Consider the following 16,627-nt stretch of genomic DNA (forward strand, 5'->3'; position numbering starts at 1 on the left):
CAATGAGGTGGCAGGGGTCTAAGTTCCTGAATCGTTTTGTGGAGGACAGCTGCATTACACCTCCATAGTGTTAAACCAGAGATCCTTGGGGATTTCTTTTTGCCTTAGTGTAACTCTAAAATAGCTAGTAAGTGAAAGAAAATGAACCTAAGTATTTCTGAATCCAAGACCCGTTTTTGCTGTATAATCTTCTTAAGGTTCCTAGACAGGTCTGAGTAGAAATGCTCAATATTATATGGTTTCTTCCATCAAGGAGTCTCATTTTATTTTATTTTTATTTTATTTTATTTTTTTACAATATGACTCAGCAATCCCACTCTTGGGCATATATATCCAGACACAATTTTCCTTAAAAAAGACACATGCACCCATATGTTCATTGCAGGTCTATTGACAATAGCCAAGACATAGAAACAACCCAAATGTCCACTGACAGATGATTGGATTAGGAAGATGTGGTATATATACACAAAGGAGTCGCATTTTAAATTGAACAGAGCACCAATAGCCAGATTTTCATACATCCTGAAGAGAAAATGTTTATAACTCATCAAAGTAATAATAGTGATAGTAGTGATGACAATGGTAACAATAATATTAATAATAGTCTTGCTGAGCAATCAGCTCAGACAACTCTGTACACAAACTTTTGTCTACCAAGTTCAGTGAATAAAATAGGCCACAAAATCTGTATTCATGGGAGGGACTCAAATACATCACTTTTTTACTTAGGTCTAAGCTTTATCCTCCAGGACAATTTACAGAATCTGTATACTTGGAAGTCAGAGACTGCTATCCATATACTGATGAATCTGAAACTATGATCTCCACTTGAATATTAATATTTTTGTATATAACTTTATCTGCTGTCATCACCCCCATTACAGCAGTGATATTCATTGTTTAGCACAAGATCAGCACAGAATAAGATGTGGGTTTATATACACACTGTTAAGTTAAAGAAAGAATAGGCATTCCCATTGTGGCTCAATGGGTTAAGAACCCAACTAGTATACATGAGGGTGCAGTTTTGATCCCTGGCCTTGCTCAGTGGGTTAAGGATTCAGCGTTGCCACAAGCTGTGCCATAGGTTGCAAACGTGGCTTGCATCCAGTGTTGCTGTAGCTGTGGTATAGGCCGGCAGCTGCAGCTTCAGTTTGATCCCTAGCCCAGCAACTTCCATATGCCACAGGTGCAGCCCTAAAAATTGAATTAAAATAAAATAAATGTGATAAGGATTTATAAAATCAAAGCTCTGCCTTTCCAGGGTAGAAGATCTGTTTATTGTTTATTTAGTTATATATGGTGGTGATTATGTATTAAATGTTTAAAAACTTGTTAACCAAATAGTACATTAAAAGAAAAGAAACTTGTCATTGAGAATATTCTTTATCATAGTTGTTCTCAGCCCATTAGAATCAACTGGTCCTTTTTCTTCTCCTCCCCAAGCATACCACATCACTAACTTAGAAGCTACAGAGATGGAACCTATGCATTCTTTTTAAAAGTTCACATTTCTTTTTCTTAAAGTACCATGAGTGATGCCAAGACAACCAGACTGAAAGCCATCTTGACAGAAACAACAACATATAGCCTACTCAACTGAAATGTGTATATTATATTAAGTAGCTAACATTCAATGAGTGTGTAGTCTATCCACACTGAGAAGAATATGACAACTTTTTCCTATGCTCTTCACAATAACTTTTTTTAGGAAAGGCCCAGACAGAGCTAATATTGCTTTAAGAATCTATGCCTGTTAGACTGTGCAGAGCAAGAGTACACCTATTTGTGTTCTACTACATAGGACGTCCATACAGAGGTTTAAATGCATAGGCTCTGTATCCAAGAGAAAAAAGCTGAATCTAGGAATTTACATTGAATGACTTTATGCCCTTGGGAAATATACTAGAAAGGTTAAAGAAACACAATATTTCAGCTTTATATGTACTATATCAAAGAGAACATTGTAAATAGGTGTTTCCCCTGTGAAATGTAAACACATTAAACTTAGGTCATATGGAGTAATAAATTAGAATTTGTGTTTTAGTTACTGTAGATTGCTTTTTCCCTTCCATTTCTGGAATTTTCAAATCTTATTTGTATTGTAATTTACACACATACTGAGCTAAATATATTGCCACACATTATAAATTGAAAGTAAAAAAAATCACAGTGTCTAACCACCCCTTGCTTTATACTGTTATGCCCGACAGAAGAAATAAAAGATGTGAATTTATAGTGTGTTCTACAAGTAAATACATACAACGTTCAAAGTCATAATCCACATGAAAAGAATCCACACTTTCTATTTTTTAATTTCAAAGGATTTCACAGTATTTTTTATAATATATTCTAGTCAAAAAAAGAGAATTAGTAACTTATTTTATTTTGAGATAAATGAAGTAGCAAATAGCTTGTTTCAAATAAACTAAGATAAATTCCCTATTTTCTAGCATGAAGAGAACATAATAATTTTGTGAAAAAGGCCCTTGATGTCTCTCTATCAAGACATAAGATATGATATCAACTGCAATAATTAAATATAATTACATTAAAATAATTAGTATTTAAACTATCAATAGCAGTGCTCTACTCAGCAATTAAACACACAAAATGTCAATATAATTTATACTGCTCTGTTTCTTAGGAAGTGATGAAAATAATCTTCCCATGTGTTTTTTTTTTTTCAGGGCCTCACTCATGGCACACGGAAATTCTCAGGCTAGGGGTGGAATCAGAGCTATAGCTGCAGGTCTATGCCACAGCCACAGCGACGTGGGATTGAGCTGTGTCGGCAACCTACACCACAGCTCATGGCAACCCCGGATCCCTGGCCCACTCAGTGAGGCCAGGGATTGAACTTGCATCCTCATGGATATCATGGATACTAGTGGGATTTGTTTGATAAAAACTGAAAGTGCAGATATTTTTAAATTGCTCTGGACTATCAGCGCTCAATAAATAAAAGCTATGCTGATAATGACTGCTTTGAATAGTAAGGAAATTGCATCAGCAGAGTTCCTAATACCTTGACAATTAAAATTCTTCTTCTATTGAGAGAATGAACAGCGGCGAGTCTACTCAATATTTTTTATTATCTGAGATGAAGCTCTAACTGAGACAGAAGCTAACATATTCCAGTTTAACATGGAGATCCTTAACGAGTATACATACATTTGCTCCATATTACTCAGGTGAAAATTAACTTACATTTTTTAGTCTTCCATAGTCTAAATCAATTAAATCTGGCTGCAGGCCCTTTTCCTTTGTGAAGGAAATAAAGTATCTCTGGCCTATTACACAGTCCAGAAATCTTGGAAAAAGAGATGAGTTTTTAGTTCAACTGAGATTCTCATCCAAGTCCCTTGGGTCTGTTTATCATGCTAAATTTAGTCACTCATGCTAAATTTAGTCACTGTAACCTTTGCTGTTACTCCCAAGCTACTGAACTTGAGGCTCGGTCTTTAGAAATACATCTTCATAGAAATATCTCCATCAAGCACCTCCAGCGCTTGTTGCAATGTGGAAGAATGGAGGATATTCCATGCACAAAGCTGCTACAATCACTGTTATTCTCAATTTCCAAGAACCCACCTCACCTAGAGCCAGAAAATTTCTTGCCCTTTTAAGCATCGAGATCCTTTTCTTCCCACAGCGCAGGCATTCCTAAAAAGAGCCATTAAATTTCTCTAGGGCAAAGAGTGGTGGTCCCTGAACAGAAGGCAAGGCTCCTTTGTGATGTGCCCACATCACAAAACATAAGTCTGTTTTTCTATTAGACTATATTCGACATGTTTTGCAGGGATCTCAAAAGACATGAGTTCTGTTTCTCCATTAATAATCCCATAATGTTTAACTGCCCTTAAAATAATTATAATACTATGCAATTTGAGAATAGGCTAAAATGAAAACTTCCTTAAATTCTATAAATTATAGATAAGTATATTTTTATATATTAAAATGATTAATTCATTAAAATGTATTCATCACAATAATAAATTCTCCATGTACAATATCTTTTGATTTTTGTCCATGGTATAAATTTATGGATTCATTATTATTTAAGTAAATTTAAATCTTTGGGATGTTTAAAATATTAAATAGTAAAACTTAACCAATAAATGTTAAAAAATAATTACAAATATATGCATTTATGTATGTCTGTCTATGTGTATGTGTATATATTTGTGTTTCATGGTAAGCCTTATAACTTAATAAGCTTTCCATTTTCTAAGTGTACCATTATAGAGAGTAGGACAATAGTACCAATAATATTATCAAACTACATTAAAAACTTGACATGATACATTAAAATATTTCATATTTGTGGTGTTTTAAAATTCAATATTTTAAAAATCAATAAATTTCAAAATCATTTTCAGTAAGTACAACACAAGTAAACTAAAAAATACATGTATGGCACACTCAGAAATATTACAAGTTCAGTTCCAGACCATAGGAAAAAGTGAATCATACATATTTTTTTGGTTTTTCAGTGCATATAAAAGTAATGTTTATACTATACTATAGCTATTAAATGTGAATAGCATCATATTTTTAAAGATAATGCACATAACTTAATTAAAAAACATGTTAATGATAAAAAATACTAACCATAATCTGAGCTTTCAACAAGTTATAATACTTTTGCAATAGTAACACCAAAGATTACTGATCACATATCACTAAAAAAATATAATAATAATGGAAATTTTGAAACACTGTGAGAATCACAAAAATATGATAAAGATATGGACTGAGAAATGTCTTTGGAAAAATGGTGTGGAAAGATTTGTTTAATGCAGGGTTACTACAAACCTTCACTTTTTGTAAAAAAAAAAAAAAGAAATAAAAGAAATGCAGTATCTGCAAAGTACAGTAAAATGAGGTACTTTTTTTGCTTGTATTATAAATTATAGTTGAATATAAATACTGGAGATGAGCCTTTTGCTACATGCAAAAGTTTTAAACTTCAGAATGAAAATGACACTATGGCTCAAGACTTTAAGATAGTAATTACGTACTGATTTTGTATTAATCCAATAATTTCCTGATAATGTTAAAATAATTTTAATTTATATTGCCATTATACAAATAAACAGGTCTCAAAAGGGAATTTTAATTTTTTTCTCATTGATTTAAAACAAAGGACTTTTTGATTTATTTTACTGGTATGAAAGAAATATACTGTCTAACTAAAAAGAGATGAAAAGTATTTTAAAGAGTAAAAATAAAAATAAAATCACAGCTAAATTTTGTTTCTGAGGTCTATCATGAATAGTAAAGTGTAAATGAAATAGAAACAACAAACCCAATTATATAGTAACATTGAACTCACATTATCCCTCTATTCTATCTGAGTTTATATAGTCAATTATTTTTGATAACATTCTTAATGGTATATAAATGAAATGTTAACCTATGAAATATATTATGCTTTAAACAAGATGCTCTGATGTCTGACTCATATAAAGCATATATCATTGAGCACTAGATACTCTTCAGTACCCCCAAAATGATTTGCTTAAGGCTATGTCCAGCCATTTTATCAGAAAATCGCCATGCATGAACATGCTGGCCATGTGCTATCATTTATGTTTATAGCAGTAGTACTTCAAGTTTGAAATAAATTTTATGATACAACTGGTCAAAGTTCTTTAACTCCATCACTAAAACTATGATTTTCTGGGAGCAGGGGGAGAGTTGGCAAGTAGAGGACACATAATTCCTAAGGTTGAGTCATGGAACGATGTTTAATAGACTAAAACTTCCATATTCTGACTATATATACAATTTGTGTAAATTGTTTTTTAGTGAGAGAAACATTCTCTATAAATTTTTACTTACTTGATAATTACGCTGAGTATAGAAGTCAGATATAAAGAAGTCATATGTCTTGTGACCTTTAAATATTTTACACATTTTTAAATGAAAATTATTTTAATGCCTAAACTGATATTATTCATAGAACTCTGAAGTATTCAAAGTATTTCCAAATAACATTCAAACCATGAAATGTATTATGTGGATAATGAATTCTAAGAACTTTCTTCAAAATTACCATTTTTTAAATATTTATTTCTCATTTTTAATTGTAGTTGATTTACAATGTTCTGTCAATTTCTGCTGTACATCAAAGTGACCCTGCTACACAACAATATACATTCTTTTTTCACATTATCCTCTATCACGTTACATCACAAGTGATCAGATATAGTTACCTGTGATATAAAGCAGAATTTCATTGCTTATCCACTCAAACTGCAATAGTTTGCATCTACTAACCCCAAACTCCCAGTCCCTCCCAGTCCCTCCACCTCCTTCTTGAAAACCACAAGTCGTTCTCCATATCTATTAGTTAGTTTCTTTTCTGTAGATAGGTTCATTTGTACTCTATATTAGATTCCAGATATAAGTGATATCACATGGTATTTTTCTCTTTCTGACTTACTTAGTAAGAGAGTCTCTGGTTTCATCCATATTGCTGCAAATAACACTATTTTGTTCTTTTTTATGGCTGAGTAGTATCCCATTGTGTATATGTACTACACATCTCAATCCATTTGTCAATGGACATTTAGGTTGTTTCCATGTCTTAGCTATTATGAATAGTGCCACAGTGAACATATGGGTGCATGTATCTTTTTCAATGAAAGCTTTGCCTGGTCCATATGTCTGTTTTTGTAACAGTACCACACTGTCTTGATTATTGTAGGTTTATAATATTTTCTGAAGTCTGGGATTGTTGTGCCTCCTGCTTGGCTTTTTCCCCTCAGGATTGCTTTGGCAATTCTTGGTCTTTTATGGTCAAAATTATCTTTTGATTTGCAAATGACCTTCATAATATTTAGATAAAGTTTTTAAATAATGAAAGCCAAGGAAGTGTGATATATAAACTGTTTTGACATTTATTGTATCATTATCACATATTTATCCTGAGGTCACTGGGCACACAAAACTATGTCAGATGCTATAAGATTATTGTAGTCTATTTCACAAAATCCATGCCCTAGAGCTTCTTATGAAAGATTTTTTTTTTAATCCTGTAATCAATGTCTTAGGAGTTCCCATTTTGGTTCAGTGATAACAAAACTGACCAGTATCCATGAGGACTTGGGTTGGATCCCTGGTCCTACTCAGTGGGTTGAGGATCCAGTAGTATAGGCCACTGTTGTGGCTTGGATCTGATGTTGCTGTGGCTATGATATAGGCCAGTAGCTGCAGCTCCAATATGACCCCTAGCTTGGGAAATTCCATATGCCACTGCTGCAGCCCTAAAAATGTCTATTAATACAGCAATTACATAAATACATTCATAAACGTGTCTTTAGACTGAAATAATTTATATTTTTAAAAAGGATGACACCTCTTGGAAAACTAATAAAATACAAAATAGGACACTCAAAATACAGATAAACAAGAATAAAGAAAATAACACAAATTACATCATAGGAACTGTGACTAGTTGAAAAGTTTTTGATTGACTGTATTAGTAAACGATTGGCAAACAGAAATTAAGACTGATTCCAGACACAAGAATGGTAACTGCAAAGAACAGGATACCTGGATAAATTTAAAGTCCTGCCTGTAGTTGCATTAGACTTGATTAAAAAAAGGACTTTGTGCAGCATACAAAAGGCAGAGAATGCAAATTCACATTTCTCAGACAATAATAAAGAAAAGTTGGATGATTTGTGTTATTCTAGGTAGTGGAAGTGAGAGAGAGAGAACTATATAAGCATATCACAAGGAATGATAAAGTGATAAAGGCAAGGAGATTTGCCTCTGTAATTTTTGAGGTGAATAATGCAAATACATTTAGCAATTGATATTTTCCAATGGATGACAAGTAAGATATAACTGCTTCCATAGGAACACTATAAATAAAATTCAGAGAAACAGAGTGAATTTACTATAATGAATTGTTTAATTTTTCTCAACACTATAAATATAATAATGTCCCTTCTATGTTTATACACACATATAACTTTAAGAATTAAAAAGTATTGTTTCAGAGTTCCCGTTGTGGTACAGCAGAAATGAATCCAACTAGAAACCATGAGGTTGCAGGTTCGATTCCTGGCCTCGCTCAGCGGGTTAAGGATCTGGTGTTGCCATGAGCTGTGGTGTAGGTCGCTCCTGCTATGGAGCAATGGGTTATGAATCCAACTGCAGTAGTGCTCACATCCCTAGGGAGACAAAGATTTGATTCCCAGACCAGCACAGTGGGTTAAAGGATCCAACACTGCTATAGCAGCAGTGCAGGTTGGAGCTGTGGCTCAGATTCAGTCCCTGGCCTGGGAATTTCCATACGCTTCAGGTTTGGCCATTAAAATATATGGTAAGGAAAGTGGATTTGAGGCTGTATCTATCTTCATAAAACACATTTGTTGAAATAATTTGAAGGTTAGGACCAAAATAATTTTTTTTCTTTTTATGGGCTGAACTGGCAGCATATAGAAGTTCCCAGGCTAGGGATCAGTTCTTCAGTAACAGGACTAACCACATTCACAGCAACAGTGGATCTGAGCCACATCTGAGACCGACACTACGGCTTGCAGCAATACCAGATCCTTAACCTACTAAGTGAGGCCAGGGATCAAACCTGCATCTCACCACAGATACAATGTCAGGTTCTTAACCTGCTGAGCCAAAACAGGAACCCCCAAATACTTGTTAATTCTTATGACAAATGAATTAACTGAGGTTAAGACAGTTTGCTCTTACTCAGTAGATTCGAGTTATGGAATGGAATATTAAATTAGAAGGGACAAACTTGAAAATTAGAAGATATTTTATTATATATCATAAAGCAAATTATTTTATAATTTATTTGTAACAAGAGAAGAGATGTGAAGCTATGATAAATATTGAAGGCTGTTAAATTTTACCAGACCACTCTCAACATACAGTTATAGGAGTTTATGAAATTTAACACTTATTACATTTTAAAAAGTGTGGAAAAAAGTTGTCAGTCAATATTGAATAAATTCAGTGGTATGTAGTGACAGTTCTGGCAGAATATAAAATAAAAAAATATGCATACTGATTGTGCCAGAGGCCAAAGATGAAGAGTAAGTTTACATGAGTATTTTTACTTTAAAGGTGTTACCTGCATGGATATCCATTCTTCGATTCTTATAGGCAATTAGCATATTCTAAACAAAATTAATAGCATAAGTAGTAGAATTTTATACTAATGTGAAAAGTAAAAAATTATTTGCACTGAAACTAAATACATTTTCTAACAAGTTTAAAAACAATTGGTATGGGAAATTCCCCTCTGGCACAGTGGGTTAAGATTCCGTGTTGCCACTACTGTGGCACAGGTCATAGCTCTGGCTCAGATTTGGCCCCTGGCCAAGGAACTTCCACATGCTATGGGTACAGCCAAAACAAAAACAACAACCACCACAAAGGTCATGCATATCCTAACAACATAGGATACTAATAAAGCAGGGGAAAAATTGAACATAGCTGACAAACTTATGCCAAAAATAGTTTAAAGATGGTAGAAAATAATTTATATTTAGTGATTTTTTTAAATCCTAATATCAGGTATTTATGAAAAACGTATCACCTTACATAAAACACATAAATAACACTAAGAAACAAATGAAATAACAGACTATTTTACACATTTACTGCTTTCTGCATGTATGAATCACAGGTTTTATAATAGCCTTTCTGTATTTTCAAATATTAAAAGAAATGTATGCTCACTGTTGAAAACTGGAATTAATGTACACATAATGTGAAATAAATAACATGACATCCCAATACACAAAGATAAACACCTAATAATTTGATAAGTTTTCTTTCAGAATTTTTTATGCAAATGTTTATATACTGTTCTAGTTATATATATAAATTTTATTCCCTAAAATTATCTTTCATCACAATGTGGTCAGCATTATCTTCTATGATTAATTTTAAATATAATTTTATTTTTATTTATTTTATTTTTTATTTCCCCATTACATTATTTTTCTTTCCTACTGTACAGCATGGTTATTTCAATGCCATTACATTGATAATCTCATATTTGGGCATCTATATTTTTCTTTTTAAGTAATATTTTAGTAAACATAAGTGCTAATCTCCATGTGTGCAAATATCCTTGGAATAGAAGTAAAATCACATTGTCAAAGTATATAAACTATTAAAGATCTTTTGCTATACTGTCAAAGGACACAACTATACTATCATAAAATGATTATTTTACTGTATATTCACATCAGAAGTATATAAGCATGTCATTTCAATCTACCTTGGACAGAAAAAAATAGTATAAACATTTTAAAATCATATCAAAACATATTGTATTAGTATGACAGCAAGAAATAGCTGTCTTGAGTATGATTTATATTTGATTACAGTGAGTTTGAACATTTTTACTTTAAATACAGCTTTTTAAAATGTGTTTGAACTGTCTATTTTTTGCCTTTGATTTTTATTTGGAATGGTACAATTCTTAAAAAAATTTATAAAAGCTCTTTACATTTTCCACACACCTATAGTCAATTAATTTTCAACAAAGGAGGCAAGAATATCCAATAGAGAAAACTCCAGTCTCTTTAGCAAGTGGTATTACAAAAGCAGGATAGCCACATGTAAATCAATGAAGTTGGAACATTTCTTCACACCATACACACAAATAAATTAAAAATTGTTCAAAGACTTAAATGTAAGATATGAAACCATAAAGGTCCTAGAAGAGAACATAGGCAAAACCCTCTCTGACATAAATCATAGCAATATTTTCATAGATCAGTCTCCCAAGGCCAAAAAAATCAGAAGCAAAATTAAACAAATCAAACTTAAAAGCTTTTGCACAGCAAAGAAAACCATCAAAAAATGAAAAGACAACATATAGAATGGGAGAAAATATTTGTGAACAGTGTGACTGACAAGGAGTCATCCAAAATTTACACATAGCTCATACAGCTCACCATCAAAAAAATAGACAACCCAATCACAAAATAGGCCCTAAACCTAATGAAACATTTCACCAAAGAAGACATAAAGATGGCCAATAGGCACATGAAAAAATGCTCAACATCACTAATTATTAGAAAAATGAAAATCACAATGAGGTGTTACTTCACACTGGTCAGATTGGCCATCACCAAAATGTCTACAAATAATAAATGCTGGAGAGCATGTGAATAAAAGGGAACCCTCCTGCACCATTGCTGGGAATGTAAATTTTGTGCAGCCACTGTGGAAAAAAGTATGGAGATTCCTTAAAAAACTAAAAATAGAGCTACCATATGATCCAGAAATTCCAGTCATGGCCATATATCCAGAAAAGACAAAATCTCTAATTTGAAAAGCTACATGCATCCCAATGTTCAAAGCACCACTATTTACAATAACTAAGACACAGAAACAACTTAAGTAAGTGCCCATCGACAGACAATTCTTTTAAGAAGATTTTACACGCACACACACACACACACGCATTGAAACAGTATTCAGCCATAATAAAGAATGAAATACTACCATTTGCAACAACATGGGTAGACCTAGAAAATATCATAGTAAGTGAAGTAAGTTGGGAAGACATAGACAAAATATTATATGATATCACCTATATGTGTAATCTAAAAAATGATACAAATAATTCTATACACAAAACAGAAACAGACCCACAGACATACAAAACAAACTTAGGGTTACCAAAAGGGAAATGGGAGGGATAAATTAGGAGTATAGGATTATCAGATATAAATTATACATAAAATAGATAAGGATTCACTGTATAAAACTGGTAATTGTATTCAATTTCTTATAAAAATCTATAAGGGAAATAATCTGAAATAATCTGAAAATATATGCCTAACTGAATCACTTTGCTAACACAGTATTGTAAATCAGTTATATTTCAATTAAAAAAGCACTTAGACAACCCACAGAATGGGAGAAAAATTTTTGCTAATGAAGTAACCAATATGAGATTAATCTCCAAAATATACAAACATTTGATGCAGCTTTATATATGTATATACAACCCAATAAAAAATCAGGCAGAAAATCTAAATATACATTTCTCCAAAGAAGATAGACAAATGGCCAAAAAACACATGAAAATGTGCTCAATATAAATAATTATTAGAGAAATGAAAATTAAAACTACAAACTACAATTACCTCACACCAGTCAGAATAGCCATCATCAAAAAGCCTACAAACTATAAATGCTAGAGATGGTATGGGAGAAGAGAGAATGCTCCTACACTGTTGGTAAGAATGTAAATTGGTACAACCACTATGGAAACCACTATGGAGGTTCTTCAGAAAACTAAAAATGAACTATCATATGATCCAGCAATCCCACTCCCAGGAATATATCCAGAGAAAACCATAATTTGAAAAGATATATGCACCCCAATGTACACTGTAGCACTATTTACAATAGCCAAGACATGGAAACAACCTAAATGTCCATCAACAGAGTAATGGTTAAAGACATGGTACATATATACAAATAGAGTATTATTCCACCATATAAAAGAATGAAATAAAGTGTTGCTTAAACATGGATGGATGAACCTAGAGATTATCATTCTGAGAGAAGTAAGAGAAAGTCAGATATCATTTATATGTGGAATCTAATTTAAAAATAATACAAGGAGTTCCCTTCATGGTGCAGTGGAAATGAATCCAACTAGAGGATGTAGGTTCAATCCCTGGCCTCACTCAGTGGGTTAAGGATCTGGCAGTGCCGTGAGATGTGGTGTAGGTTGCAGATAAAGCTCAGATGCCCCACTGCTGTGGCTGTGGCTTAGGCCAGCAGCTGTAGCTCTGATTTGACCCCTAGCCTGGGAACCTCCATATGCTGCAGATGCAGCCCTAAAAAAAGCAAAATAAATAAATAAATAAAATACAAAATAACTGATTTATAAAATAGAGACAAACTCACACATTTCAAAACAAATATTATGGAGCTCCCGTTGTGGCTCATTGGTAATGAACTCAACAATTATCCATGAGCATGCAGGTTCGATCCCTGGCTTCATTCAGTGGGTTAAGGATGCGGCAGTGCTGTGAGCTGCGATGTAGGCTGCCGAGGCTTCTCGGACCCTGTGTTGCTCTGGCTGTGGTGTAGGCTGGCAGCTGCAGCTGTGATTCCACCCCTAGCCTGGGAACTTACATATATATGCCTTGGGTGCGACCCTAAAAAGACAAAAGAAAAAAAAAATCTTATGGTTACCATAGGCAAAATTGTGGAGGGCAGGGAGGAATTAGGAGGATGAGAATAATATATACACACTACGATTTAGGACAGATGTTTAACAAAAACCTGTGTATAGCACAGGAAATCTACTCAATGGTTTGAATTAACTATATATGGGAAAAAATGGATTGATAGGTAGGTAGGTAGGTAGGTAGGTAGGTAGGTAGATAGATAGATCAATCTGATTCAGTTTGCTGTATTTCTGAAACTAATACAATTATACTCCAATAACATTTTTTTTCCAAAAGCTCTTTACATTTTAACGACATTTTTATGTTATGTTTTGTTTTTATTTTTCTTATGATTTTAGAGGATATTAAAAATTTTATCAGTTTGTGCCTTATTTCAAAAGATCCACTCATTCTGCCTTAATATTTTTGTTAAAGTACTGGTTAGACTAAGAATATTCTGAATTCTGCTTCCTACATCTTCTCTTTAGCGCCAATTTGACAAAAATATTTTCTTTTTATACATGATAGTAGCATTTTACTGAGGAAAACAAGCTAAAAAAAATAGCAAAACGCTTCTACTTGTAATAAAAATATTAGGCACAAAACTTCAACAAAGCTCCAGTTTTTATAGAAGAATTGGTCATTTTTTTCAAAAGTTTATTCTTCATCTTATAATGTGACTATAACTATGAAAGTATACAATGGATATGTCTACACATTTTTGTCACAGATGCCCAAATTAATAAATGTATATACATGTTCACATTATATATACATATACTATATACTCTTAAATTGTCAGTTTAAGAGAAACTTCATTTCTAAGTGTGAGCTGCTTTTTTTCAATTTGTGAAATGCCAAGAAGTCATCAGCTGTATTTCTATAGACCCAGTAATTTCTATTCTTATTACTATTCCACATTTTATACAATCTTGAGTTTAAGTTCATTATACACTTTAAATATTCTCTCCTAATGTCTTTTGTACAAAGAGTGATAGAGGCAATTTTGGAGAATTCTCTGGCTTTCAATGAGGAAAACTACTCATTTCTGAAGTTAGTTTTGTTTAGAAAACAAACTATTACAAAGACCACACCAATAAACGAAATTGCTTTACATCCTGTCACTGATTTCCCTCCGTCCTCCACAAACACACATACAGACTGAGCTGTAGCAGCCTGAGGTGCAAACGTATCGCTTCTAGTACCAAAGTGTTTAGAAGATTATATTATTTCATTAACCATAATGTTAACATGGATATATACTGAAGACTCTATTATCTTTCAAATATGGCATATAGTAAGCAATGGTAAATAAATTAATTTACTCACTGTAATAAAAAAGGGAGAAATACAGTTTGATATCCACTATACATGGTATCATGTAAAGTATATTTTTCACAATAATAAATATTAAACTGAAAAATCTTTTGCATTCACTCAGAAATGGAAAAATAGCTTAAAGTGCTATAGATCTCCTAAAAGCTAAACATATCACTATTGCCTTTAAAAGTGTGGCTCAGTACCTCAACCCCCATAAGTATGTAAATCACTGTAGTAAAAAATATAACTCACAAAAATCAAAGTTTAAATGGAAAATTAGCAAAAATATTTGGAGTATGTGACATCTAATTACCCATTTTTCTAACATTCATATTAATATTTTATCTTTATTTTTAAATGAACAAAAATTTACACCAGCAAAAAAATATAGATCATATTTGTTATACCCCATCAGTTAAAATTATCTTTTGCTCTTTAGATTCTGTATAAATTAAGCCTCTCAGACTGCTTAGATTTCTCCTTTTATTTTAATTCACATGTTTTTCCTTGAAACTGAGGGCTGTCCTAATTAGTGGAGAAATCAATATCAAAAAATTAGAGAAATAAAGGACCTTCCTCTCCCTACAGCTGTAGAAAAGTAGACATTATTCTACATCATAAAACATACATTCTGATAACATGGTATATTGAGAATTTTCCCAGAAGTATCAACTGTAATCCCCAATCCACTATAGAGACCTACATGAGAATGTATAACCCTGTTGTGTTAACAATTATTAAACAGTATTTGGAAGTTTTGTTTGAACTGTGGAGATTTTTTTTTTTAGATAACTGGAGTCCATAGAATGATGCTGTGAGTTGTGAAATGTAAAGAATAAATTCTGAAAATTTTCAATTCTCCTCTATTATTTTCCATTTGCATTGATTCCAGTAATCATATTTATCTGTTTCCTTAAAGGTATAAAAGTATATAAAGGTTTTGGGATTTTCTTTTGTGCATAAAATTAAAATAAATACTGTGACTCTACTAGATTCACTATTCAGATGATTTTGAGATTCTTTGTTTAAATTAAAAGATAAATAATGTAAATAACAAAAATATCTCAAGATCACTCTTTATGTACTTATTTATTTTTATGGCTGCACCTGTGGCACATGGAAGTTCCCAGGCTAGAGATCAAATCCGAGCTGCAATTGTGACCTATGCCACAACTGCAGTAACACCAGATTCTTAGCCCATTGCACTGGGCTGGGGATTGAAGCAGGGCTGCCAAATCAACAACACCAGACCCTTAACCTACGTGCCACAGTGGGAACTCCTTACTTCAAAAAATGAAAACTTACTTTAAAAAATGAAAACATTGCTAAATAAACCATCAATTTAAATAAATAAATTATCTGAAATTAACATATTGCATAATATTATGGGCTGCTTAAGGTACTGGAAAATAAGCACTATTCTATACTGCTATTAATAGTATAAACTGCTGTCAAATTTTTGAAGAACAAACTGGAAATATTTATCAAAATCTGAAATGCATATGCCCACTGATATTTCAATTATGATTTTATCAATATTTTGTACATGTAATCAAATAACTGCACAAATGCAACATGCTGATTTTTTATTTGTGATTGGAAAAAAAAGGAAAGAATCTATTCATCGAGAGGAAGACCAACAAAATAAATGATAGTAACTTCATAAAATGCAACATGTTATATAATGTACACATATGGAAAGGGATTCAAGTTTAAATATATGTGTTTGTAATATGCTTTAATTTGCATAAAAATAGCATAGATTTTTCATATATCAATAAAAAATTTAATCAGTAATAGGTGAATAAAGGGCATGAACAAGTAATTCATAAAGGAAAAAATATAACTGGCCAATAAACATTTTGAAAAGTATAAACTGCTGGAATTTAAATAAATATAAATTAATTCAATGGCGAGACACTGACTTTTCTCTTTGAATCTGGTATATATATATATTTTTAATTCTCTTTTCTTATTGTATTCTCTTATTTATGTATATATTTTTGGCCACACTCACAACATGTGGAAGTTCCTGGGTCATGGATCAAGTCTGCATCACAGCAGTGACAATGCCAGACTCTTAACCAACAGAGACACTAAGAAATTCTTATTTT

At 32.4% G+C, this 16,627-nt stretch overlaps 1 protein-coding gene and 1 long non-coding RNA gene across 18 annotated transcripts in view; both read right to left on the minus strand.

Annotated features, from left to right (window-relative positions):
* EPHA6 (EPH receptor A6) overlaps positions 1–16,627 on the minus strand; it is an 870,463-nt gene that overhangs the window by 624,225 nt on the left and 229,611 nt on the right. The gene's annotated exons all lie outside the window — the stretch shown is intronic.
* LOC146397794 (uncharacterized) lies at positions 9,946–15,380 on the minus strand. Its single transcript, XR_014823580.1, has 2 exons — positions 13,140–15,380; positions 9,946–12,821 (listed from the first exon to the last, which is right to left on the minus strand). It is a non-coding gene; the product is annotated as an uncharacterized LOC146397794 (long non-coding RNA).

Source organism: Sus scrofa, chromosome 13 (genome assembly GCF_054392235.1).
Source record: "Sus scrofa isolate SSC_HxYL_T2T_F1_AM1 chromosome 13, Sscrofa_HxYL_maternal_Yorkshire_Landrace_v2.0, whole genome shotgun sequence".
Taxonomy (NCBI): domain Eukaryota; kingdom Metazoa; phylum Chordata; class Mammalia; order Artiodactyla; family Suidae; genus Sus; species Sus scrofa.